At 38.9% G+C, this 12,546-nt stretch overlaps 1 protein-coding gene across 1 annotated transcript in view; it reads right to left on the bottom strand.

Annotated features, from left to right (window-relative positions):
• ajuba (ajuba LIM protein) overlaps window positions 1–287 on the bottom strand; it is a 33,484-nt gene extending 33,197 nt beyond the window's left edge. The window contains exon 1 of the mRNA XM_062065983.1: window positions 12–287. The gene's annotated coding sequence lies outside the window, so the exon portion shown is untranslated. The remainder of the gene's footprint in view (window positions 1–11) is intronic.
• Window positions 288–12,546: the final 12,259 nt, after the last annotated feature.

Below are 12,546 nucleotides of genomic sequence, written 5' to 3'. Positions count from 1 at the left end.
GAACGACTCACCAGACTTCTGCCATTCATCCCAAAATAAAAGCCTGATCGTGGAAATACATCAAAAGTGAATTTGACCTCCAGAAAGAATCCTGCTCCTGTTGAGTCCGTCGGTTTATCATTCACTATTTTCAAATCCGGTCCGGTGCGATCTTAGCGGAGCAGCTCAATAACAAATCTACCAAGCCGATATTGTTGCGCACAAACCCGACTTATTCCTTCTTAAAAGACGCTCTCCGTATAAATAAAACCCATCCCCATGCGCATTGCGTGGTCGACAACTTTGTTTCTTTCTTTCTTCCCCTAAATAATTACCTCCCCCTCTTTTTTATAATAATCAAGACACTGTGATACAATAGCGTATTCCGGTACTAGCTTTTCAAAATAAACGACCCCACGAACACATGTTTGAAGATTCCCGACGAAATTCAATGACAAAATCTTACATTATCTCATTAAAATGTGAAATATTACGTTTACTTTATTTTTTAACCCTTTGCTTCGGTGATTTGAATGCTGTTTTGAACCAGACTAGCAAACTCTCATTTATTTTGAAGGCAACACCGTTACTCAGCGTCCTCTCGCCGTCTAGCCTGACGCTTCTCTGGGTTCCTTTATCAGTCAACTGCGGCTTGTCCCCCTCAACCCCCCGCCCCCCTGAACCGCCAGCCGGGACACCTTTCCTCCAGCCATGGCCGTTTAGTTATTCAAACTCAACACTCGGCCAATAAACATAAGCACTACATCTCATTTATGAACAATAAACACGACTACTTTCTAGCTGCAAAGTCAAACAAGTGTCCAAGGAGTCCGCGTCCTACTAATTTTGCACTAAACGTGCTTCTTTAATCCACTTAAAAAGTAGTGCTATTATTTAGTGTTGTTATGATGTATGTCACTAGATGCACAACAACGCCAACGCATTTGCATGAGTTAATGTCGCCAAAAACATGCTAAACGCGCCCACATTCTGTTCCTCGTTGTGCAGGCAACGGCACTACTTTATTGTACCAGCAGCCTGTGGAATGCGCGGAAGAACTCAGTGGAGGAGTGAGGCGACCAGTGCTTTTTTTTTTTTTTTCCTCCTTTTTTTTTTTGTCGTCACGTCTGAGTTCTCCAAGGATGACCCAGTCTAGAACAAACATCCAGGCCAAGGCAGTCAGCCTCACTGCAGGACTTTGAGCCGGCATTCGTGTGGCAGTTAACGGAGCCGCAGGAAGTGTGATGCATAGAGCATATTTGTTTAAAATATTGCCCCGGAGACCCCCCTCGGCTCCAGATGGAGCCCCCGTTCGCTCCACGGCAGTCCCGGGCAGCCGTTGCCTCACCGCCGCCTGCGAGTGGGAACTTGTCTGAAAAGCTAACAGAGGAATTCTTCTGGGCTTAGTGTTGGAGGAGCCATTTGCACACAAAACAATTGTCTGCAGGGGCTTTTGTGCTTTGTTTGTGTCGCTCCCTGTAAAATACTGTAGTCAATCGTCAAATATGAATGACCAATGAGTCACCGAAACGCCTAATTATTAGGGATGTCCGATAATGGCTTTTTGACGATATTCCGATATTGTCCAACTCTTTAATGACCGATACCGATATCAACCAATATCGATATATACAGTCGTGGAATTAACACATTATTATGCCTAATTTGGACAACCAGGTATGGTGAAAATAAGGTCCTTTAAAAAAAAAAAATTTATAAAATAAAATAAGGTAAATAAAATAAAAAAGAAAGTAAAACAATATAAAAACAGTTACATAGAAACTAGTCATTAATGAAAATTAGTCAAATTAACTGTTAAAGGTTAGAACTATTAGTGGACCAGCAGCACACACAATCATGTGTGCTTACAGACTGTATCCCTTGCAGACTGTATTGATATATATTGATATTAGGAGTGTGGGAAAAAATCGATTCGAATCGCGATTCTCACGTTGTGCGATTCAGAATCGATTCTCATTTTTTTGAAGTCGTTTTGTTTTTAAAAAAAAAAAAAAAGTTTTTTCTTTTTTTGATTGATTAAAACTTGTATTAGTAGATTGCACAGTGAAGTACATATTCCGTACAATTGACCACTAAATGGTAACACCCGAATACGTTTTTCAACTTGTTTAAGTCGTGGTCCACTTATATATATACTATCAAATATATACTAACATCATAATATAGTCATCACACAAGATAATCATCAGAGTATATACATTTAATTATTTACATTATTTACATTATTTACAATTCGGGGTGTGGGATATAGAAGGGGGGGGGTTAGGTTTGGTTGGTATACAACACTTCTGTCATCAACAATCAGCATCAACAATTGCATCATCAGAGAAATGGACATTGAAACAATGTAGGACTGACTTGGTAGGATATGTACAGCAAGTAGTGGACATAGAGAGAGAGATATCAGAAAGCACAAGAAAAACATTTGATTATTAACAATCCGGGGAGGGTGTTAGTTTAGGGTTGAAGTTGCCTGGAGGTGTACTTTTATTGCGGTTTTGAAGGAGGATAGAGATGCCCTTTCTTTTACACCTGTTGGGAGCGCATTCCACATTGATGTGGCATAGAAAGAGAATGAGTTAAGACCTTTGTTAGATCGGAATCTGGGTTTAACGTGGTTAGTGGAGTTCCCCCTGGTGTTGTGGTTATGGTTTTAATTAATCAATCCAACAAAACAATACACAGCAATACCATAACAATGCAATCCAATTCCAAAACCAAACCCGACCCAGCAACACTCAGAACAGCAATAAACAGAGCAATTGAGGGGAGACAAACATGACACAGAACAAACTAAAAGTAATGAAACAAAAATGAATATTATCAACAACATTATGAATATTAGTTACAATTTCAACATAGCAGTGATTAAAAATCCCTCATTGACATTATCATTAGACATTCATTAAAAAAATGAACAATAGTGTCACAGTGGCTTACACTTGCATCGCATCTCATAAGCTTGACAACACACTGTGTCCAATATTTTCACAAAGATAAAATAAGTCATATTTTTAGTTCGTTTAATAGTTAAAACAAATTTACATTTTTGCAATCAGTTGATAAAACATTGTCCTTTACAATTATAAAAGCTTTTTACAAAAATCTACTACTCTGCTTGCATGTCAGCAGACTGGGGTAGATCCTGCTGAAATCCTATGTATTGAATGAATAGAGAATTGTTTTGAATCGGTAAAAAAAAATCGTTTTTGAATCGAGAATCGTGTTGAATTGAAAAAAAAAATCGATTTTGTATCGAATCGTGACCCCAAGAATTGATATTGAATCGAATCGTGGGACACCCAAAGATTCACAGCCCTAATTGATATATAATGTAGGAACCAGAATATTAATAACAGAAAGAAACAACCCTTTTGTGTGAATGAGTGTAAATGTGGGAGGGATTTTTTTTGGGTTGCTGCACTAATTGTAAGTGTATCCTGTGTTTTTTTTTAATGTTGATTTAATAAAAAACAAAAACAAAAAAAGAACAAAAAAACCCCAGATATCGATAATTTAAAAAACGATACGGATAATTTCAGATATTACATTTTTAAAGCATCTATCGGCCGATAATATTGGCAGGCCAATATTATCGGACATCTCTATGTAACGGGTATAAGAAATACTTTGATTATTTGAGTGAAATTCTTGCTAAAAATATGAATATTGTTTTGTTATGCAACGAGAGGTCCAATTGCGCCATCTGCTGGTACCTGAAAAGTCTGTAGATATGACCGCAAACCGGAAGCTATTAGTAGAATTCCTGTTCTCTGCTAATGGTAAGACACGTTTTGATATTGCTCTGCAAAATATTATAAATTACACTAAGGCTAACGTGAGATTTATTGTAAGATACACAGTTATTTAATGGCAGTTGAAATGCTATGTTGTGGAATTTTCGTTTTGAATTGGTTATTGCTCACGTCAGATGTCCTACTATTTTGCACTGAAGTCGATATTATTTTCCCCCTGTAGACATCGAAAGCAGCAGAGGTGCTAACCACATATTGTGTGTATGTGCTCTCTGATTGCATTGCAGGTAATAATTGTTGCACTATGTGCGTTTTACGTGTCAAGACGTTCATATTTAAATTTGTATTGTTCGCCATTTTAACATGGGAACAACGTGGTCTGTCATATTCGCTAGTCACCATTAGAGGGTGCTAAAAGTCCATTTAATTATTTCTGTCATGTCTTGTATTGTATTTTGTATTTTTCTATTTTCTATTTCGTAAATATATAAAAAAGGATGATGTTGGTTAAAAACCAACTTAAAAATATGTTGTATTGAATTAATTGTAATACCATTAAAGATAAAAGCAAGTTAAAACCACTATACGATCACACGAAAAAGTATACTGTTACAAACCATTGTATTAAGTTACATCTGTAATTGCATTTCATGTAATTGTGAAAATATGAAAATGTTATGTACTTGAATAGACTTCCTGTTCTCTGCTAATGACATCGAAAGCAGCAGAGGTGCTAACCACATATTGTGTGTATGTGCTCTCTGATCACTCATTGCAACTACCAGTAAAGAACCATATCATCCAATCCAGCCTGTGTGTGGGTTCTTGGCGGGACGGGTACACAGCAGTTACATCTACTAATTATTAATATAAGAATAAACATTATTACTGCAAACATCGCTGTTTATACAGCACGGATATATTATGTTAAAGGCCTACTGAAACCCACTACTACCGACCACGCAGTCTGATAGTTTATATATAATTGATGAAATCTTAACATTGCAACACATGCCAATACGGCCGGGTTAACTTATAAAGTGACATTTAAAATTTCCCGGGAAATATCCGGCTGAAACGTCGCGGTATGATGACGTATGCGCGTGATGAAGTCAGTTTAACGGAAGTTATGGTACCCCGTAGAATCCTATACAAAAAGCTCTGTTTTCATTTCATAATTCCACAGTATTCTGGACATCTTTTGCAATTTGTTTAATGAACAATGAAGGCTGCAAAGAAGACAGTTGTAGGTGGGATCGTGTATTAGCAGCGGACTACAGCAACACAACCAGGAGGACTTTGTTGGAGAGCAGACGCGCTAGCCGCCGACCTCACCTAGACTTCCTACGTCTCCGGGCCGCCAAACGCATCGGGTGAAGTCCTTCGTCCTTCCGCCGATCGCTGGAACGCAGGTGAGCACGGGTGTTGATGAGCAGATGAGGGCTGGCTGGCGTAGGTGGAGAGCTAATGTTTTTAGCATAGCTCTGTGCGGTCCAGTTGCTAAGTTGCTAAGTTAGCTTCAATGGCGTCGTTAGCACAGCATTGTTAACCTTCGCCAGCCTGGAAAGCATTAACCGTGTATTTACATGTCCACGGTTTAATAGTATTGTTGATTTTCTATCTATCCTTCCAGTCAGGGGTTTATTTTTTTTGTTTCTATATGCAGTTAAAGGTCTACTGAAACCCACTACTACCGACCACGCAGTCTGATAGTTTATATATCAATGATGAAATCTTAACATTATAACACATGCCAATACGGCCGGGTTAACTTATAAAGTGACATTTTAAATTCGCCGCTAAACTTCCGGTTCGAAACGCCTCTGAGGATGACGTATGCGCGTGACGTAGCCCGGGGAACAGAGGTATGCCTTCCCCATTGAATACAATACAAAAAAGATCTGTTTTCATTTCATAATTCCACAGTATTCTGGACATCTGTGTTCGTGAATCTGTTGCAATTATGTACATTGCATTATGGAGAAAGAAGCTGAGCAAGCAAAGAAGAAAGTTGTCGGTGCGAAACGGACGTATTTTTCGAACGAAGTCAGCAACAACAGTACACAGCCGGCGCGTCTTTGTTTACATTCCCGAAAGATGCAGTCAAGATGGAAGAACTCGGATAACAGAGACTCTAACCAGGAGGACTTTTGACTTCGATACACAGACGCCTGTAGAGAACTGGGACAACACAGACTCTTACCAGGATTACTTTGATTTGGATGACAAAGACGCAGACGTGCTACCGTGAGTATGCAGCTTTGGCTTCTAAACATTTGATCGCTTGACCGTATGTGCGCAACTTTTTTTTTGCGTATGTACGTAACTTTTTTTAAATATATAAGCTTTATGAACCTTGGGTTAGGTGAACGGTCTTTTGGGCTGAGTGATTGTGTGTGTTGATCAGGTGTTTGAATTGTATTGGCGTGTTCTATAGAGCTAGGAGCTAGCATAGGAGCTAGGAGTTAGCATAACAAAGACGTAGGTGTTTTTATGCAGGATTAATTTGTGTCATATTAAATATAAGCCTGGTTGTGTTGTGGCTAATAGAGTAAATATATGTCTTGTGTTTATTTACTGTTTTAGTCATTCCCAGCTGAATACCAGGTACCGTGAGTATGCAGCCTTGGCTGCTAAACATTTGATAGCTTGACCGTATGTGCGCGTCACGTACGTAACTTTTTAAAAATATATAAGCTTTATGAACCTTGGGTTAGGTGAACGGTCTTTTGGGCTGAGTGATTGTGTGTGTTGATCAGGTGTTTGAATTGTATTGGCGTGTTCTATGGAGCTAGGAGCTAGCAGAGGAGCTAGGAGCTAGCATAACAAACACGTAGGTGTTTTTATGCAGGATTAATTTGTGGCATATTAAATATAAGCCTGGTTGTGTTGTGGCTAATAGAGTATATACTGTATATGTCTTGTTTATTTACTGTTGTAGTCATTCCCAGCTGAATATCAGGTCACCCCCAGCTCTCACAGCATCTTCCCTATCTGAATAGCTTCAACTCCCCACTAGTCCTTCACTTGCACTTTACTCATCCACAAATCTTTCATCCTCGCTCAAATTAATGGGGAAATTGTCGCTTTCTCGGTCCGAATCGCTCTCACTTCATGTGGCCATCATTGTAAACAATAGGGAACTTTGCGTATATGTTCAATTGACTACGTCACGCTACTTCCGGTAGGGGCAAGCCTTTTTTTATCAGATACCAAAAGTTGCGATCTTTATCGTCGTTGTTCTATACTAAATCCTTTCAGCAAAAATATGGCAATATCGCGAAATGATCAAGTATGACACATAGAATAGATCTGCTATCCCCGTTTAAATAAAAAAAATTCATTTCAGTAGGCCTTTAAAGCACGATGCTATCACGTTAGCTCGTAGCTAAAGTATTTCGCCGATGTATTGTCGTGGAGATAAAAGGCACTGAATGTCCATTTCGCGTTCTCGACTCTCATTTTCAAGAGGATATAGTATCCGATGTGGTTTAAAATACAAATCCGTGATCCACAATAGAAAAAGGAGAAAGTGTGGAATCCAATGAGTCAGCTTGTACCTAAGTTACGGTCAGAGCGAAAAAAAATATTTATTTCACTGCATTCTAGTCCGTCACTCTAACGTTCCTCGTCCACTAATCTTTCATCCTCGCTCAAATTAATGGGGTAATCGTCCGAATCGCTCTAGCTGCGTTGAAAACAATAGGAAAATATGAGGGAGTGAACAACTGACAACGTCACGCTACTTCTGGTAGGGGCAAGGTTTTTTTTTATCAGAGACCAAAAGTTGCGAACTTTATCGACGTTGTTCTATACTAAATCCTTTCATCAAAAATATGGCAATATCGCAAAATGATCAAGTATGACACATAGAATGGATCTGCTATTCCCGTTTGAATAAAAAAAAATCATTTCAGTAGGCCTTTAAGTGCGTGCATTTTATTTATTTAAAAGAGGACGGGATTAGGTCTTTAAAGTTGAATTCACATCTATATGATCAACATTGAAGGCGTGAAGAGAAAAGTAAAGATAACTACATTTTTGGCGTTTTGAGCCCACGTATTGATCATTCGCTGTTATTGCCAACAGCACGGCGGCCATCTTTGTTGTTCTTCACGTCTAAAAAACGCGACTCTTCGCTCATTTAAAGTTGCAGACGCCTCATGAGAATCAGCGTTGCAGAAGTAAAAAAGAGAAAATACATTCTTTTTGAACGTCTGGAGCACCTCTTAGTGGTTATTTGCTGTTATTGCAGGCAGCATGGCGGACGACGAAATAATAATACTCTGCTGTCCACTTTTACGACTGCTTTATTGGCTAAATGCTTTACAATTATCAATCGAATATTGGAGAATGATTAATAGTACAAAGCCTTTAAATTGATATCTCTGTTAAAAACATTTAAATCTTTACCGGACACTTTGAAAAGTATACCCGCACTTAATTGCCACTTTCAAAAAACAAACAAAATGATGGCTAGTTGAGCAACAATCGTGTTCCCATGTTTAGTTTTTACTAATTTGTTTTTATCTATTCTGCACTTTGTCTGTGTTATTATTATAATTGGCTTTTGTCTAGTTTGCACTTTGTCTGTATTATTACTATTGTCGACTCATTCTATTTTTTATTTTCCTATTTTAATGATGTTGGATCTATGTTGTTGTTGTTGTTGGGGACAAGTGTTGTAAATTAGCTTTGGCTACAAACACTATGATGCATATATTGGATAACTGTTTCAGATGTCTCTGTTTTTGTATCTGTCCCTATTTCAAATAAACCTCTGTATAAAGTGATTTAGGTTGCCCTTTTTGTCATTTTTTTTCATCATTTTTTAAAATTATTATTTATTTTTTTTATCTATCTGTATTTGCTTTTGTTTTATTTCGTTGATGTTGAAAGTGCCTTGACTTTTGTGTGAATTATAAATGTATGTTTGTTGTTCAATAAAAATATTATTTAAAAAAACTTTTACGACTGCTTTTCTTGACAAAATTATGCACACACATGTATTTGTTTGATTGATTGATTGATTGAGACTTTTATTAGTAGGTTGCACAGTGAAGTACATATTCCGTACAATTGACCACTAAATGGTAACACCCGAATAAGTTTTTCAACTTGTTTAAGTCGGGGTCCACTTAAATTGATTCATGATACAGATATATATTATCATATATACTATCATCATAATACAGTCATCACACAAGATAATCACATTGAATTATTTACATTATTTACAATCAGGGGTGGGGGGGGGTTATGGACATCAAGTAGTGGACATAGAGAGAGAGAGAGAGAGAGAGAGAGAGATATCAGAAGGCATAAGAAAAATAAAAAGTATCTGCATTTGATTGTTTACATTTGATTATTAGCAATCCGGGGAGGGTGTTAGTTTAGGGTTGTAGCTGCCTGGAGGTGAACTTTTATTGCGGTTTTGAAGGAGGATAGAGATGCCCTTTCTTTTATACCTGTTGGGAGCGCATTCCACATTGATGTGGCATAGAAAGAGAATGAGTTAAGACCTTTGTTAGTTCGGAATCTGGGTTTAACGTGGTTAGTGGAGCTCCCCCTGGTGTTGTGGTTATGGCGGTCATTTACGTTAAGGAAGTAGTTTGACATGTACTTCGGTATCAGGGAGGTGTAGCGGATTTTATAGACTAGGCTCAGTGCAAGTTGTTTAACTCTGTCCTCCACCTTGAGCCAGCCCACTTTAGAGAAGTGGGTAGGAGTGAGGTGGGATCTGGGGTGGAGGTCTAGAAGTAACCTGACTAGCTTGTTCTGAGATGTTTGGAGTTTAGATTTGAGGGTTTTGGAGGTGCTAGGGTACCAGGAGGTGCATGCGTAATCGAAAAAGGGTTGAACGAGAGTTCCCGCCAGAATCCTCAAGGTGCTTTTGTTGACCAGAGAGGAAATTCTGTAGAGAAATCTCGTTCGTTGGTTAACCTTTTTGATTACCTTGGTTGCCATTTTATCACAGGAAAGGTTAGCCTCTAGAATGGAACCTAGGTAGGTGACCTCATCTTTCCTGGTGATGACACTGTCACCTACTTTTATGGTGAAGTCATTGACTCTCTTAAGTTTGATGTGGGACCCAAACAGGATGGATTCTGTTTTACCCAAGTGGATGGATAGCTTGTTGTCAGCGAGCCAGGTGCAAGTTCTACAGAGCTCAGCACTGAGGATTTTCTCCACCTGTGACTTGTCCTTGCCGGATACCAGCAAGGCAGAGTCATCCGCAAACAAAAACAATTCACAGTCGCATGCCGATGACATGTCGTTTATGTATATTAGGAACAGTAAAGGTCCCAATATACTGCCTTGGGGGACTCCACAGCTCACCGAGAGGGGGGGGGGGAACGGTGCCGTTCACCTCTACCACCTGCTCCCTCCCCTCCAAGTAAGATTGCATCCAGCTCCAAGAGGTTTTGTTAAATCCGATTGCTCTGAGCTTATCCAACAGTATAGCGTGGTTAACGGTGTCAAAGGCCTTCTGAAGGTCCAGCATGACCATGCCGCAGTATTTGCCCGCGTCCACCTCATGTTTGATGTGGTCGGTCAGATAGAGAAGGCATGTGTCAGTGGAGTGGTTAGTTCTGAAGCCGGATTGGAATTTGTACATGAGTTTATTAGTGGCAAGGTAACTATCGACCTGTTCATAAACTATTTTCTCCATTACTTTCGAAATGGAGCTGAGAATAGAAACAGGTCGGTAGTTGGCAGGTTCCAATTTGCTTCCTTTTTTAAAGAGGGGAGTTACTCTTGCTATCTTAAAATCTTTTGGTATTTGGCCTTGTGTAATTGATAGGTTTATTATGTGCGTGATGATGGGGGCAATGATGGAGGCAGAGTCCCTGAGGAATCTGGAGGGAATATTATCAAGGCCGGTGGCCTTGTTAGGGAGGAGCGCGCTCAATTTTTTAAACACCTCATCAGCTGTGACCATTTCTAATTTGAAATCATCGTTGGATACTCCTAGCTTTCTGTAGAAGGCTTTAATGTGTTCTACACCAAAGCGACCAGAGTGGTGGGACAGCTTGTTGACAAGAGTTGCGGCTATGCTGGTGAAAAAGATGTTAAGTCTGCTAGCTACCTCCATTTTGTCTGTAATGAGGGAGTCACCCTCCTTGATGCTGATGTTGGTGAGTCTTGTTTTAAGTTTCTGGCTGCAACCAGGAAGCTGGTTGTTGAGAATTTTCCAGAGCTCACGTGGCTTATTCGTGTTTTCCTCTATTTTGTCGTTAATGTAATTTTTTTTTAAGGATTTAGTCAGGTTGGTTGACTTATTTCTTAATTTATTGCATTGCTTTTTGAGAGTTGAAAGGAGTAATTTGAGGTTGATATTATTGGGTTGTTTATCTACTTCTGTTTTACATTTTTGGTATTCAGAGTATTTCCTGTCTCTGTCTTTTATGGCAGCTAATAGGTCCGGATTCATCCATGGTTCCGAGCGGGCTTTGATCCTGACTGTTTTCACGGGAGCCATGTCATTTAGTATCTTTAGGAACGCCGTTTTGAAGCGATCCCAAGCGACATCGACCAGGTTGCTCGCGAGCACAGGGGACCAGTCCCACTCATCTCATTTTAAATTGAAATTGTCATTGGAGTATTTTTTGAGGGATCTGGATTGGGCTGTTATGTGGCCATTGGCTTTAGGTTTAGCTATTTTACAGGTACAGAAGGTTAGATAGTGGTCGCTAAGACCACAGATCATGACCCCACTATTTTTTATTTTTAGGCCGGTCTGAAGTGAGAATGAGATCTATGGTTGATTGGGTGGAATCACACACCCTTGTGGGTAGCGCTATTAGCTGGGAAAGACCGTGCAGATTACAAAACTTGCTGAAGGATCTGAAGACAGGCGCATCTTTGCGTTGAATATCTGTGTTCAGATCCCCAGTTATAATTTTCTCCATGTTGTCTGTCCCGGCCAAGCATTCTTCCATTCTTTCCATCACGAAATTACTAAATATGTATTTAAAGTTGTATTCACCTCATGAAAATCAACATTGCAGAAGTAAACGAGAAAACTACAATTATTATTTACTTCTTGAGCACCTTTTAGTGGTTATTTGCTGTTATTGCACGCAACATGGAGGCTATCTTTAATTGGTGTTGTCGTTTTTTTTACATTACTTAACACATTAGAACGTGACTGTATGATGATTTAAAGTTGCAAACACATCTTTAAAATCAGTATTGCACAAGTGACCGAGAGAAAATAAATCATTATTAGCGTCTGGAGCACCTCTTAGTGGTTATTTGCTGTTATAGCAGGCATTACGGCGGCCTACTAAATAATAATGCTCTTCACTTTTACGACTGCTTTACTTGACAACATTATGCACATAATTTAAAAAAAAAATGTTTTTTTTTATCACAAAATGACTGAATATGTATTTAAAGTTGTATTCACCTCATGGAAATCAATATTGCAGAAGTAAATGAGAAAACTACAATTATTATTTACTTCCTGAGCACCTTTTAGTGGTTATGTGCTGTTATTGCAAGCAACATGGAGGTTATCTTTAAATGGTGTTGTCGTTTTCTAAAAATTACTTAATGCATTAAAACGTGACTGTATGATGATTTAAAGTTGCAAATGCCTCTTTAAAATCAGTATTGCACAAGAGACCAAGATAAAATAAATTATTATTAGCGTCTGGAGCACTTCTTAGCGGTTATTTGCTCTTATTGCAGGCATCACGGCGGCCTACTAAATAATAATACTCTACTATTCACTTGTACGACTGCTTTTATTGACCACATTACGCATATAAATGAATTTGTTTTG

The sequence above is a fragment of the Entelurus aequoreus genome, linkage group LG12 (assembly GCF_033978785.1).
Source record: "Entelurus aequoreus isolate RoL-2023_Sb linkage group LG12, RoL_Eaeq_v1.1, whole genome shotgun sequence".
NCBI classification, from domain to species: Eukaryota; Metazoa; Chordata; class Actinopteri; order Syngnathiformes; family Syngnathidae; genus Entelurus; species Entelurus aequoreus.
The sequence above is the reverse complement of the archived record's forward strand: the minus strand, read 5'-3'. Positions and strand labels throughout refer to the sequence as shown.